The 16,318-nt window shown below is 37.4% G+C and overlaps 1 long non-coding RNA gene across 1 annotated transcript; it reads right to left on the reverse strand.

The window, feature by feature from the left end:
• Positions 1–1,035: 1,035 nt before the first annotated feature.
• Positions 1,036–13,245, reverse strand: LOC121828267 (uncharacterized). Its single transcript, XR_006070749.2, has 3 exons — positions 12,873–13,245; positions 6,320–6,464; positions 1,036–2,665 (listed from the first exon to the last, which is right to left on the reverse strand). It is a non-coding gene; the product is annotated as an uncharacterized LOC121828267 (long non-coding RNA).
• Positions 13,246–16,318: the final 3,073 nt, after the last annotated feature.

Consider the following 16,318-nt stretch of genomic DNA (forward strand, 5'->3'; position numbering starts at 1 on the left):
CTGTAGAAAATTTAAACATTTAAAATGTCATATGTAGCAGATCTCAAAGAGGATAAATGACCACAATTTGTTAAGTACATCTGGGGTACATAAACTTAATTCCAAGTTATCTGCTTCAGACTCAAGCCTGAAACCATATACAGAAAGCTAGATGGAGCCTATTTCTAGAATTAATTAGTGATTTATATGACTACTAATATCATGACAGAAAGTTTATGTATATGCATATATATAATATAAATTTTGAGACATTAATACCTTAAGAAAAGTTTTACAGAGTCAAAATAAAACCAAAGGATTATGAGATTAGTGGCAATAGAATATTCCCTTAAGTTTGGTTTTTTTTCTGTTCCATATCAGGTGGCTCTTCTGACATGAGACAGAGGTTTTGGATCCTCCTTTAACAAGCATGCTTGGGTTTAGAGAAGAAGAGAGCCACACTCCAACTCCAAAGGCAGCTTTAATTTTTAATTGAATTGAGACTACAAAAAGATCATTTGCCTTATATGTCTGTAGATAATAACAGAAACCAACATTTGGGAAGATTTATGAAATTTTACCCTGTTGGAAATGCGTTTTACTATTAGGCCAATTACTCTTTTTCTTTGGACATTTTCTCTGGATGATTCGTACTTTTTCTTCAGATGTCTCATTTGTCCAGTAGTATCTGGATTTCTTAGTTGGATCCTTTTATTCTCATGGAAAGACAAAAACAAAACCCTGCCCCAAGTCTAACTTTGGGGAGTTCCTTTTTTGGCAGCTTATATCTGATCAAATGAAAGGCATTTGTTAGTCTTATACATTAGTTTAGATTGAATAGCCATGCTATTTGATGAACTGTTGCTGTTCCTAATCAAGAGACTTATTTTCAAAAAAAAAAAAAAAAGCTTTTTGGAATGTTGCCCAGGAAACTGTGTCTTATCATGAGATACCCCTTAAAGATCTCAGGATTTCTTGAGCTGGTCTGGGTCCTTTTTGGACTACCCTTGTAGATGTAACCAACCGTCTTATTAAATAAGAAACACAGAAACAATGTAAAAGAGAAAGCCGAGAGGTCAGAGCTCAGAGCTAAAATCTCACCCTTCCTCCTGCTGTCCCAGCTTCCCGAAAGAGAGCTACTTCCTGTGTGTAAATCGATTTTCCAGTCATTCTGCCTTCTCATTGGTTGTAAACCCAAACATGTGACTGCCTCGTCACTGTCTGAATGTACAGCCCCCTAGGTCTTAAAGGCATATGTCTCCAATGCTGGCTGTATCCCTGAACACACAGATCTATGGGATTAAAGGCGTGTGCCACCACCGCCACACTCTGTCTATGGCTCTAATAGCTCTGACCCCCGGGCAACTTTATTTATTAACATACAATCAAAATCACATTTCAGTACAATTAGAATACCACCACATACCCTGGTCTAATTTCATATCCACTGATAAGATAAAAGGCCTTGGCAAAAAACCTTTTAGCTTGCAGTTCAAGGTTATGCCCCACTATTATAAGGAAGTCAAGGCTGTAGGAACTTGAAGCAGCTTATCATATCACATCTAGTCAAGATCAAAGAAGAATGAATGCATGCTCACTTGATCTCTGCTCTCATCTACAGTTCAGAACTCCCTGACTAGAGAACCCAGACCATGGGCTATGTAGTTCCAAATCAATTAACTGAATTAGGACAATCCCCTCCACATATACAACCACAGATCAACATAGTGTAGACAGTCAGTGAGATTCTCTTCCCAGGTAATTCTAGGATGTGTCAAATTGACAATTAGAGTTAATCACATTGTTGCTACTTCTTCATTCGCAGTAGATGTCAGCCATGAATGTTTGAATAAATGAGCAGCTTTGTCTCTGAGAATTCAGAATTGAAGTGTGATTTTTTTCACACAGGTTTCTAACTCTCTGGGAAGAGTCCCACTATGATGTCCCTCCTTCCCACAAGGATTTGGTTTGCATTTATTCATCTGTAAGTAATCAAGAATGCTCAGGTATTTGCTGAGGTAGACTCAAAGGTGAATAACCTCCAGATTCTTCCTGAAAGAGTTCAACAGTTTACAGTTCACAGCCTAATTAGGAGCAATGACAGCTACATGCATGAGCAAGTACAATGCCTTAGGAAAAATACTTTCCTGTGAAACTCTGAGGCTGGGTTAGCACAGTGCTTTGGCACATGGACTTTGGGACAAGGAAATCCAGGGTTCAAATCTCAGGTAAGTCCATTACTAGTTATTTGAGAACAATCAGTTACAAACTCAGAAATGATTTAATTTTTCCACTTATAAAATAGATAAAATAGTATGTATTTTAGTTATAAAGTTTAAATTATTAAACATATATAAAGCCATAATAAGCATTAGGCACTCAATATGCTGTACACACAATATAAATTTATGTTTAAACTTGTTTTTAATTTAATTCTGTGCACGACTTTGGCAATGCTAACATTTATAAAGTAACATATGTAGTGTTAAGGGCTTGAGTGTTAAAGGCTTGGGATTCTTCTGAGGAAAATAATACCTTCACATCTCTTATCAGTGTAGACAACACATGCAAGAGTCAAGTCAAAAACTATACATTCTGTGTGAGCACATGGGTCCTGATTTTCCTCACACAACTTTACTTCTGCATGCTTTCAATCCACTTCTCTCCTTTAAAATAATTCTTTGACCTAGGAAGTTTAGAAAACGAATTTTAGTAAGTTCTAATGTTTAACGAGTATGTCCAGAAGTACATTTTCACAGAAAGAGATAATTAACTAGCTTTCATTTTCACATGACTGTCTTGTGACAAGTGGAATCTCTGAAAACAAACAAACAACAACCTCCCCCGCCAAGAAACCACCAAATAACAAACTCATATGCAGGTTAAACTATTATGTACTTAGCTATATTTCTTTTTGAGCAGCATTCCTCTCAGTCAAAACCAAAACTGTTATGACTAGTACAATGTCTTCCTAATGTCTGTTCCTGACTTTGCTTGAATATGCATTAGCAAAATGGGTTTGTCAGAACCTGCTTCTAAGGGGAGTTCAGCCTTCCCCAGGTACATAAGATCCAAAAAGATGTATTTAACCAGCTCAAAGGTTAAACATATAAATTGTCAGTTCATATCTTATGATGGGAGAACATCGTGGGGGCCAGAGGGGTCAAGGACATCAAGTGAGCACAGCCCACAGAATCAACTCACTGGGCCCATAGGGGCTCACAGAGACTGGCCTTAGTCTGACCTAGGTCCTCTGTATATGTTATGATTGCGTAGCTTGGCATTTTATGGGACTTCTAACAGTGGGAGTTGGGGGTGTCTCTGAGTCTTTTGCCTGCTCTTCAGACCCTTTTCTTCCTACTGTGTTGCTGCATACAGCCTTGATGTGAGGGTTTGTGCCTAGTGTTAGTGTAACTTGATGTGCTGTGTTTGGTTGCTATCCCTGGGAGACCTGCTCTTCTCTGAAGGGAAAGGAGGAGGAGTGGATCTGAGGGAGAGGAGAGTTAGAGGGGAGAACTGGGAGGAGTAGAGGGAGGGGAAACTGTGTTCAGGATGTAATGTATGAGAGAAGAATAAATGAAAAAATAAAATTGAATTAGAATTATAAAGAGAAATAATGAGAGTAGTACAACACCTTTAAAAATACTTGATGTTTAACGGGCTATATTCTAGCAAAACAAAAGTATGCCCTTCACATCAATAAAATATTATCAAGTTGTGGGGATCAAATAAGATAGATGTCACATTTTGAGAGGGTGAAAGGGCAAGCAAGAGAACAGAACTCAGATAGGTGACATAGTTCTCTGTTTGTGGGTGCTCATTTCTATAGTGGAGACAAGAGAAGAGACAGCCTTTGATCTCTGTGTGTTAAACAATAGATGAGAAGTCACTGTCACAGAATAGGTACCCACAAAACACTGCCTTTCATTCTTGTATCACATTAAGACTCTAATTGATGAAAAGATATATATATATATATCTGACTTGTATTTTTCAGTTAGCATTTTCTTCCTATCAATGATGGATTGTTTATTAGAAGTCACAAAATGACAAAGACAATCCTTCATTTAAAAACTTCCTAAAATTTCAATTTTTTAATCCAATATCCCTCAATTATTTTCAATCAAAATTTCAAAATGGATTCAGATAAAGATAGTAGAAAGCAGGCCATGCACCCCTAGAGGAAACCCACTATGATTATTCTGCTAACTGAAGGTAATATAAAATCAACTCCTAATGACTTATTGTTAAACCCATCAGTTAGTGTGCCTCTTAGCTCTCATCAGAAAAGCTTCCTTTGCAGAAGATAGTGCTGAGCACAGAGACCCACAACTGGCCAACGTGCAGAGAATAAGAGACTGTAAAGTTCTCAACCCTAAATAGGACATCTATATTGCACCCCTCCTTCCAAGGCTCAAGGATCATTGTAGAAGAGGGAACAAAAAGATTATAAAAGCCAGATATGATGGATCATCACAACAAAACAGTGTTTTACGGACACAACAGAATAGTGGCACATATAACTCACAGTGGTTTTGATAGCATGCATAAGACTTACACAAGCTCAAAACAGACCAAATGCTTGCATGGAGAGGGGAGGTGGGTATGAAGTCTGATTCCTACCTAAGGAACACTTAGTAATTGCTCCTCAAGGAGAGTTGGTTTTCTTTAATTATGTAGCTTTTGGTAGCTTAACCAAACTCCAGTGAATGGTTACATTCCCAAGAGTATATGGGCAGCACAGAGTGGATTCAATGGGTTAAAAAAAATTGAAGACACAAATTGGGGTATATAGAGAAGTGGGGGATAGATTTGAGAGGACTTGGGGAAAAGAAGTGACTATTATAAAAATACGACATATGAAAGTCTCAAAGAATTAATAAAAACATGTTTTTTAAAAAATGGCAGAAAGTGATGTCTTTTATGAGAAAACTATCAATCATTTTTTCTTTCTAAATGAATAATACTTTATATCAACACTCTGAAAACATAGAGGACAAGCCTGTGAGTTTTGTCATTGTCATTTAGATGGGCTTCCAAGGAAGCAGTATTAATGCCAGTGACAATGGGAAGAAGAGAAAGGGGGAGATCTGGGAGCAAAGTGTCCTCACATACATCTTACACTGTCAGAGCAGAAACAGTTGCTTTCAGAAATGTATCCACGGAAGGAGGATGAAGAGGAAAAGTATGAAAAGGAAGAGCAACCTTACAAGGAGAAGGGAGTAAGGATTCTGACCTCCTGTTACTTAAGGATGTGATCTCTCGGATTTCTGTGAGTCCATTATCAACAGTGGTCCCAACAATGGTTCCATGTGGGTAGGAAGTTAAATATTACCTTGCTAGAGCTGCAGTGTAGCACTACTCAGATATCTTCGATGATTTATCCCAGCTTTGCTAACATAACTTGGCATGTGAGAAACTACTCTCTCAGCAGCTGTAAATTTTCTAAAAGCTTTGTTTCATTTTGGGGAGAAAATGAAGTGTCCATTCCAACAGCAATAAGAAAGAATAAATCCCGTTATAAGTATACATTACTTGCTGTGAGCTTATGATACAGTTTTATGTAGCCTGTTTCTCCTTTTCCTGTGAGCTGATACTGAATTGCTGTGGTGGGATATTAAGAGGAGGGTTGGAGCTACCGAAAGAAGGGCAAAAAGGATCACACATCACAGATAATTCACTCTCTTAAGTTAATCCATATTTGTGTGCCATGGCTAATGTTCATTGATGCTCAGCAAATGGTTAGACTGCATCTGTATTGACAATTCTATTCTCAAGCTAATGGTTTATAAGGGTGGTTAGCTTTGTCCTTCGACTCGTGGAGGCCCAGGGCAAAGTTTTATTTCCAAACATGTACTTCCTGCTTACTTCACGATTATCATTCTGGATATATCCAGAGCCAGCAGCAGTAGTTTTAAATGGCTGTTTGAAGTGCATATAAATGATGTGGCCTTATTTACGACTGAAGCCTTTGCTAAAATGATGTTTTCTACTGCTGCTTACATTTCTCATCTCTGTCTGGTAAGCAATAGTAGGAGAATTTTGCTCTAATACCTGGCATTATGAGTTTTCATACTGCATCTCTTTTATTTATTCTTTATTTTTCTTTCACATACTTTAATGTGGATTCCTGAAGATTATTTCCCCCTGTTCTTGTTGCCAATGATACAGGGAACCACAAAGGTTATTTTATGTTAAAATATTTTTCACTGCACTAGAAACGAAAATATTTTGTGAGTAAGGCGTTTTCCATGAGTAAATATATTATTTACTTGTTTTATTGTAACAAAACATACTGATGAAAGCAAGCTAAGGAAGGAAAGGGTTTATTTTGGCTTACAGGTTCTGGGTAAAGTTCATCATTTAATCATGATGGGAAGTTACAGTAGGAGTTGGTTTAAGCAGCTGGTGGTCACGAAGCAGAGGGAAGTAGTGTGTTTCTTAAATTGTGCACCTCCTTGGCATGGAGACTCCATTTTCTTGTTCTAATGCAAAACAGAACAAAAAGCAACAATACAAATACAAAAACATATATTTATAGTATGCTTCACAGTAATGAAAATTGGTTGTAGATTAAATAACTTCCAATGCAGCTATTGGTTGGAATACTGAATGACCATAAAAGAGTTTGAGGTATTTCCATGCTTATTGTCATACAGTATATTCTGATCATGATCTCCCCTCTTCAGCTCCTCCCAGATCCTTCCCACCTCTCCACCCACCCAATTCCATGACCTTTCTTTCTCTATGTCTAGTTAACTTATGACACATGATATTCATAGTTACTGAAAGATCTACAAATGAAGGCTGGAAAGGGAGCTAGGCCAGTAATCTCAGCTACTAGATAGACTAAAGCAGGAGAATACAAATTTAAAGTCTGATACACTGTAACTTCAAGGCCAACATGGGGAAATTAGTGGCCTAGTGATCATGTCTTCAAAGAAAATGAACAAAGAGAGCTAGGGCTATAACTCCATGGTAGAGCATTTTCCTATCCTGAGTAAGGCTCTTGGTTGAATCTTCAGCTTCTTTTGAGAGAAAAAGAAAGTATCGCCGGGCGGTGGTGGCGCACGCCTTTAATCCCAGCACTCGGGAGGCAGAGCCAGGCGGATCTCTGTGAGTTCGAGGCCAGCCTGGGCTACCAAGTGAGCTCCAGGAAAGGCGCAAAGCTACACAGAGAAACCCTGTCTCAAAAAACCAAAAAAAAAAAAAAAAAAAAAAAAAAAAAAAAAAAAAAAAAAAAAAAAAAAAAAAAGAAAGTATCAAGTTATATTATAATTTGTAGTTTTGGTATAATGTCTCTTTCTTGGTTTTGATTTAAGTCCTGAGAGTCATTTCTCCTCCCTGTTCTATACAGGAAACACAGGGCTTTGTTGAAATTCTTATCACTAAGATTCAGGACTGTCTGATGCCAACAGGGCTGCCTGTGGCTGTAACATAGGGGTGGAAGTGTGTAGATAGTTAACTTCAGGACAAAACCTTTCAGGTCTGAGAATAGCACACATGCATGTATTGTTCCATCACCATCAAAGCTCAAAGTTTGTTCATCTAGTAATTTGTAGCTTCTTTTTTAAGTCATTAGAAAGGTTTTTAAACTACCCCTTTTTACTCAGGACTCATTTTCCTACTGGTTCTTACATGTGAAAAGCCAAACATTTTCTATTTTAGAAGTTTGTTTCTGGAGCAAGTACATAGAGCTCCTTTTCCAACTCCAGTTTGAAACATTTTTTTTTCCCAAAAAGATTTTTTTTCTTTTTAGAAGAATTTTGTCTGCTAGACTAAACTGTTTATCAGGCAAGCAAAAGAACAAGGAAATTGCTCCCATTAAGTTTCAGAAGAATCAAAGTTCTAGTAAGCCTCTGAAGTTTAGCTTAAAACTGTACATAGTAGCCTTTTCTACTCAAATACATGGAGCCTCCAAAGCAGAAATACTGTGTAAATACATATGAGCAAGTGGATTTATGGTTCAGAATTTAAGTGCTATTGTGTTTTGGAGAGCCATGGTATGAATTTATGTTTAGATGTTATTGTGAGCTACTGATAAAGTTTGGAGTATGTGCAGCAAATTTTCTTTTAATATATGCTTAAGTAGGTTCCTTCAGGCAAATACATTTATACATATACATACATACATACATATACATATATTTACACACATGTGTTGGTAGGCTTTCCTTATTAATTTTTTCTATCATATATATATTACATATAAAATATCTTAAATAATATAGACAGGTGTAGCTTCTTAGATTAGCTTCTGTATCACCAGCTAACCTGTCAACATCGCCTATAAGATGGCTACCATTTTAGCATGAAGTTGCCTACATCTATACTGAGATACACTTATGGGCTGTGCTGTCAAAACACTCATGTAAACACTTATCACTTTAGAATATATCTTTGAGCTTTCTGACTGGTTAATCACAAAGGTATCATTCCAGTTATTCACCAAAAATCTTCAAAGGTTTTATACAGGGTTATCAAATACTTAGAACTAAAGGAACTAAAATGAAAAGAATAATTATTGGATGCATCAGAGAAATTTTATACCACAGAATGGCAATAATAGGAAATCACATTAATTTGTTCCTAGTGTTAAGAATGAATGATAAAAAGTTATAGAATTTGGTTAGAAATAAAAGTAGTGAATTATTTGTTTACCCCTGATATTGTCTCATGTTTTATTGATAGTAAAACACAATCAACATTTTGCTTAAAAGTAGTGTTTAATTTTATTTTTCTTAGTATGATTCTTTGTTTTGACCAAGAAGGAAAAAAAAAAGTCTTCAGAGTTAAGAAGAAAAAGGAACTAGAGTTAGATTGTCACTCTCAGTCATAAATAGGAGAGAGTGTATGGATCAGACACTGTCAACCAGAGCCCGTTACTACTTGAGAGAATATTAGCTGACAGAAAGCAAGCTAATACAACTGATGGAAGAGAGGATTGAGAGAGCCACAGGCTGTCTTTGGATCTTCCTGCAACTCCTGGCTATGTATACGAGAGTTTCTTCCACTGAGGACTCACAACTATCCTCCACCCCACTCCTGATCTTTTATAGTTCTTTCTTCCAGTACTCCATGATCTCCTTGGAACTCTCCAACATATAATCTGCTAAATGGTTGTGAACTAACATCAGAAAATGTCTAAGCATCAAGTATATGCAGGGTACTAAGTGCATGAAAAGTTCCATAAAACCTGGGCTTCCTCCCAAGTATCACGTGAAATGACCAAGCATTCCCAGTCATTTCTCCAATAGAAGGGAGTTCTGTATACACTGAACAGGTAACATTAGGTGAGCTTTTTTAGAGAAAGGACTTGAGATAGCACTTGAATCACACCATACAGAATACAGATGCCAATTTTATGTAGTATCTTTGTGAATCTGAATTTAAAAATCAAGGAGATAATTAATGCTTATTTCTGTACCATGCAGTGCATGGAAAATAACAATACTTGGGCAGTAATAGGTGTCACACATCAAAAATACTTTGTATCCCTCAATTTGATCCTTATCTTCTTTAGTTGATGCTTTTACACAGAAATACTTCTTTTCCATTCTGTTTAAGAACAGTATGCCCTCAAATACATAAGTTGTTTATCCTGATTTCTAAGAATAGCAACACTTCCACCCACACCTAACTGAAAGGTAATTTAAAGGCTATTAGGTATACTTTAGAATCTCAAGGTAGCAATAAACACTTTCATTTTCAGTTTGGTCGCAACTGGGAGATAAAATGTATATGCATAAATCATTTGAGGAAACTTGCCTTTTTATTATTTAAATAGAATCTTAAAAATTTGGAATTTGACAATTGTAGACATTAACTTAGGTTATTTTCCTTAAACTAACTCCATAAATATATTGAAAATAATAGCTCTTCCGATGAAGAACATTATTCTGTCCATTAGATATAGCAATAAGGACCTGCGGTCATTACCAAAGGCAACCACAAGCACCCCCTTTTTTAACTGCAGTGTCTAGTCTAATGAAATTTATTCAATGCCAGAATGGTGAAGAGTCCTACCAGATAGGAATCTCTGCTCTTTCATTCTTTTGACTTGAAGATCATTATTCTAGTAAGCCTCTTGGTAAAACTTGTACAAAAAACAAACAAACAAAAAACATGAGAGCAATAAAGTTACTCTTTAGAAACTAATTACTTGAACTTTGATAACTTTCATCATTTTCTAAGAGGAAATAAAGTGAATGTGAATTTGCTTGCCTTCTTAAGGTCTTGTTAATTTAAATAACAAGTGCAGATCTTCATGAATGAAGCCCTTAGGATATTTCAGTTCTGTATCATACTATTGTCATCTGCTGTTTATTTAAAAGTAACAAGAAAAAAAATATAAATTTCAGCTACTTGGGTTTTGTTTTTACTTACTTCATTTTAATTTTTCTTGTTTTAGATTCGGGCTTAATTTAGTACCTACAGTGAATATTGTAGTTTGCTGTTGAGACTTCTCATCCAAGAATGAGGCATGGAAATTATTTGATGACTTTCAGCCTAGTCCTTCCCCAGGAAACACCTTGAGCCAAGAGAGTCATCTTGTCTACAGCCACACCCTTCTGGTGTCAACAGGTTATCCAGGTAGGGGCAAAACCATCTAATCCCATTGTTCAAGAAAGGGGCAGCTTTCAACTTCAAAGTACTTTCTCACAACTCTCTTAATTTAACTCTTCCCTCTGCCCAAATCTATTACCTATACCCTCCCAAAAATTTTTCTAATAAGATTTTTATTTCTGAGACAGGGTTTCTCTGTGTAGCTTTGCGCCTTTCCTGGAACTCACTTTGTAGATCAGGCTGGCCTCGAACTCACAGAGATCCGCCTGCCTCTGCCCCCTGAGTGCTGGAATTAAAGGAATGCGCCACCACCGCCTGGCCTTAACAAGATTTTTGTATGCAAATATTTACTTCTTGGGAAGCATTAATGGATAAGTTTGATAACCAGTCACCTTTGACTCCTTAGATGAGCATTTCGAGGAAAAAATATATGTTACAGGGCAGAATGATCACAAAAATCTTTTTTTTTCAATGAGAACATGTAGCATGTATATATATATTACTTTCCCACACTATCCTGCTGAGCAGACACTGCTCCCTTAGATCTTTGTTTATTCCCCTGAGAAGAATGCTAGAAATGCTTCCACCTGCCCAAGGAATGCTTCAGGCAAAATATTTCCTTTCTCCGGCTTGGCACATTCAAGGACATTGCACAAACAGCCTTCATATGGCAATGAGACCTTCTGCCCCCTGAGTACATCTGGTGAATGTGATGAGAATGACTTCATCTGCTTATCATTGCTTCCCTGTCCCTGCTCTGAACTCTGAGCTATCTTGTAATAAAAGCTTCAGAGAAGTCCAGTGAAAGTTCTTAATCTGTGTCATTTAGAGTTCCCTGGTAAAGGTTCTTGATCTGTATCACCTAGCATCCCGTTTCTGCTGAATCTGGAATTTGACTTTAATTCCTTGGCACAGGTCACTGGCTGGTCACAATAAGAACATTATAGATAGATAATGCAAAGCCTCCCATGAACTGATGGATGTACCACAGGCAAGAGTTTTGAAAGGATGGGAAGTAGGTGCTTACTGATCATCAAAGATGCACAGACTTATTTGTCACCTCTGTGGAGACTGACTTGCATATTCTTTCCCAGTTGCATGGGTTGGGTGTTTTTCCAAGATTGTGGAAGAACAACTACTTACAAAAGTTCAGCTGTTAAAAATCAGTAGAAACACATGTCTTTCTTCACTGAGAGTGTCAGGGTCCACAAACCAAGATGAATGACTAATTTGTAAATGATGATGATGTCCATAATTCATGCAGCAAAGGAGGCATCAGAGCAACCATAATGATCCTAAAAGACTGCCCATAAGAAGGAAGTACAAGTTGGTGGCATCATAAGGAAGCGTGTAGGGATACGTCATGTCAACAAGTGGTAAAAGAAAATACCACAGAAGAAACAAAACGGGAACCACAAGCCACAAAAAGATGGAGTCTATTCTGCATTTCTTTCTCCATGGCCTGTGTTTTAGTGAGCTGGCTCAGTTTGAAAATGACCACTGTGACTTACAGCTATAGCGGACTACTTTGTAGCACACTGACAATTCCTCCAAGAAAAACTAAAACTACAGAAAGTTCATTACAATTACACAGTCTTTGTTTGAGGACATCAGATAGATGCAGAGTGGGAAATACTTGAGGACCAGGCTGATGAAAAGAAGGAAAAGAAAATGAATGAGTGTTATCGCCCAGCACTTTTCCCCCCTTAAAGCATTTGTCAGCATCCAGACATTTAATATTCTTACTAGGAGTTGTCTGTTTTAGGAGGCGTGGCTCAGAAAAATACTATTTGAGATGACCAGGGAGGAGAGATCTAATGATGAATCCAGGATCTCAGTTGCGATTCCTCATGGCCTGTCCCTTAGAGGAAAACTAGACACACATTTGCTCACAGAGAAAGCCTCAGGTTCAAACCAGCTCAATATTAATTTCACAGAATTTTTGTGATTCTAACTGCTTATCAAAAGCAAAATTTCTAGAGGTAGGTGGCATACACCTTTAATCCCAGTACTCAGGAGGCAGAGGTGGATCTCTGTGAGTTCGACGCCAGCTTGGTCCACAGAGTGAGTTTCAGGACAGTCAGGACTGTTTCACAGAGAAACTGTCTAAAAATAAATAAAGAAATAAATAAAGAAATAAATAAAGAAAGAAAGAAATAAAATAAAGAAATAAATGAATATTTTTTAAAAAAGCAAAATTGCTCTAGAATTCTTCAATTACAAACTTGTTGGACCACAGGAAACAAGGGCAGAAAAAATTATAAGAAGAGAAAAAATGCTAAAAGTGTTTTTAGACATCCCAGGTACTGGATTTATTATGTACTCACCTTCCATATGTGATTTTGTGCATTCCTGGATTCCTTGTGTCTTAGGGGACTATGTGTTTCATTGAAGATAAAAGCTCAGTTATTTTGTAACCCAAGGTATGAGTTATGGATGAAGAGAACTATTGCCACCTCCTTTAGTCATTTGATAAATCTTTTTTTAATCATAAATTGTTCTATTTTTTTTTTTTTTTTTTTTTTTTAAGATTTATTTATTTATTATGTATACAGTGTTCTGCTTGCATATATCCCTTCAGGCCAGAAGAGGGTGCCAGATCTCACTACAGGTGGTTGTGAGCCACCTTGTGGTTGCTGGGAATTGAACTCATGACTTCTAGAAGAACAGCCAGTGCTCTTAACCTCTGAGCCATCTCTCCAGCCCCAAATTGTTCTATTTTTTAAACCTTAATTTCTATTTATTCATTGACAACGTGACTATTTCGAAACATGACATCAATAGGCTCTGTCCTTGGACCTCAGACTTCTGTAACCACGGGTTTTGACCATGTTTACAGCACAGGCAGGAATTCTCTCCTGTAGAGTACACCTTACCCCCACACATAACCATGCCCCTACCACACTAGTAGGACATTTTGCCTGGCCGGTTGATATTGTAGCAGGCAGGGTCCAGCACTAGACAGTAGTGCTCTGAAGAAAATAACTATTTGCATAATACAGAAAGGCTGTCAGACTAAGTAAGAGATTTGCATATAATAGCCACTCTCTAAGACTTCCTGTATTTCACACCATCCTCTTGTTTTAGAACACACAAAATGTTAAAACATACGATGTACTTTCATCACCAGTCCCAAGGTCACCAGGTCAGGGCAGAGGTACCAGGAATACAGATGACCTAGTTGGTCATGCTTAGATGACTTCCTCGGCTTTGCTCAAGGAAGGTGTGCATTTGAAAAGATGGTCAACATGGGGATCTTGCTTTGCTTTTAGAGAAAGGAGTCCAGACATTAAAAAGTATTTCTAGGTCTAGTAAAAGAAGACAAGAGCTTTTTTTTTTTTTTTTTTTTTGGTAAGTTACAGTGTCAAAAAGCATAAGAAAGTAAGAGGGAAAATAAGAAATTCAGTTTGAAGAATGAATGGTTGTGCCCAACAGAGCCATTGTTCTGTCAGTGTTGGCATTATAAATCCTCATCCTTGGGTGTTTATAAAATCCAGTTAGACCTGAACAAAATACACTAGAATCTAGCAGCAAGCAATTTCAAAAAAAAATTGAATAATGTACCTCAATCACTTTTAACTGTAGGCTTTGCAAATTGCTCTGCCATCAAACCACCCTGAATGTGCCCAACTTTGTTTGACCTGAGATGGAAGCTGATTTCTTTCAGACACATTTTGGTTTATAAAAGTATGGTTAAAACACTCTTTAAAGGAACTTTAATTTAGATAAGTGTAGAAATTAAGCTTCATCACAGCTTACAGAGGGTATTATCTTCAGAATAGATCTACTACTGGGTACTGCTTGAATTAAGCACTTTGAGTAAATACTTTATTTACTACATCAGATTTCACTTAGAGTGATGCTCTGCATTTAAAAACCTTCACTGAAAGTAAAGCCTTAGATAAGGATTGACAGATGATGAGAATGAAGTATGACAGCCCTCAATGTGGCCACAGTTGCCTGTGCAGTATACTTGCTCAGGAACTATGAACAGAATCAATTTACCCTGCCTTGATCCAGCATTGCTGCATAAATGTTTCAGTGGGCTATTGATCTTTGTCTGAGAGACAAGATTAGGAAAAAGCATGGGAAAGTCAATTGAATAGGTACTCGAGGATAGTAAAAGAAAGAACTAGAAAGATAACGTGAGGGAAGAGAAATGGTGAAGGTAGAGGTGACCCAGAGCAGATGGACATCATGACCGCCACCTTGCTTGGGATTTTTCTTTAAAGGTTTTGTGGAGGTTACATTATGTGGGCATAATTGATTAAATCATTGGTCACTTATGATTAAATGAATCTCCAGCCACTGTCTCCTAAGACTGGGAAGGGAATATTATGTTCCTGTAATTTTAATCAAGAACATTATTTAACTGTTATAATATTTATAGCAGTTCATTTGTTTAGCAGATAATCTCAACACCGAATACAAACCAGGAACTTTTCTAAGTGCTAAGGATATGTCAGTGAAATAAATATGAAAATTCCTTTCCATGAATGTATGTGTTCATCTGTGGATGAATTATTGAGCAAAATATGATATATGATATCATTTAGTCTGAAGGAGGAAGGGTATTCTGTTGTGCTACAATATGAACAATACTTCAAGTGAAATAAACCAATTACACCAAAACAAGTACTAGGATTCCACTTATGTGACATATATAGCAACAGAGTAGAATAGTAGCTTATTCCTGGAAGGAGGGGAGACTAGAGGGTTGTCAAATTGACATAAAGACTAGCCAGTACAGTAGGTGTTAGAAAAATAACAATGACCCTCACATCACACATCTAATGTAAGTAGTGTAAGTGAACATGATTCAAGTAGACAACTGGAAAACTAAAGCAAAGGAGAGTCCAAACACCCAAGGGACTACTAGCCAAATGGCCAATGCCTTCTCTTGTATCCTTCTGTAGAACTGAAAGATAAACTTTCAGATAAACTGAAGAGAAACTTACAGATCTTGATATTCTCATCTTGAGAAATTTGTCTGTGAGGGTCTTTAAAATTAAAGACGTGCTACATTGGCCTTTCCTGAGTTGAGTTACTCCTCACTCTTGCCTGCTCTCATACTTCTTTCCCCTTTTGAAGGTCAGGGATGCTTCTATGAGCCACCTGCATCAGATTCAGCTGGATGGTTTCTGAGCTGCCAGGGTTGATCCCTTAGAACTTAGGAATCTGCTTATGTACAAACTTCTTAGATGACTGGAAAATGTGAATGCTTGAGAATCATTACTAATGAAAGAAATTCCCTATTTTTGCCAAATTCAGCTGGGCCTAAGCCTCTTGGTCATAATTTGGCTTGAAGTATGGCTGTTACTTTTTACCAGATACCTGCACAAAGATCACTTCAGCTACTGGAAATGATTGCGACACAATAATGTTTCCCAGAGTACTGTTAGTATTTTGTTGCTGACTAGAGAGGAGATATTTACTTTGGCTCCTGGTATCAGGGAGCAAGCATTCCAGGAAGCACGGTGGGACATAGCTGCTCACATCATAGCAGTCAGAAAGTGGAGGGAAGGCCTGTGCTAATAGGCTCTCTCCTTCATCTTTAACTCTAATTGCCCTCCACATTCTTGGCTGGTGCTGCCCATAATCAGGCAGGTTCCCCTGTACACCCCAAATGAATTCTTTCTGGAAACATGCTCATAGACACACCCAGAATTGTTCTTTGATGATCTCCCATGATCTTCTCAGTCCAACACAACTGTTCATTAAGACGAGCCACGGTGCTTGACAATGAAAAACTCTCTCTTCAGGAATGGTTGCT

Source organism: Peromyscus maniculatus, chromosome 3 (genome assembly GCF_049852395.1).
Source record: "Peromyscus maniculatus bairdii isolate BWxNUB_F1_BW_parent chromosome 3, HU_Pman_BW_mat_3.1, whole genome shotgun sequence".
NCBI lineage: Eukaryota > Metazoa > Chordata > Mammalia > Rodentia > Cricetidae > Peromyscus > Peromyscus maniculatus.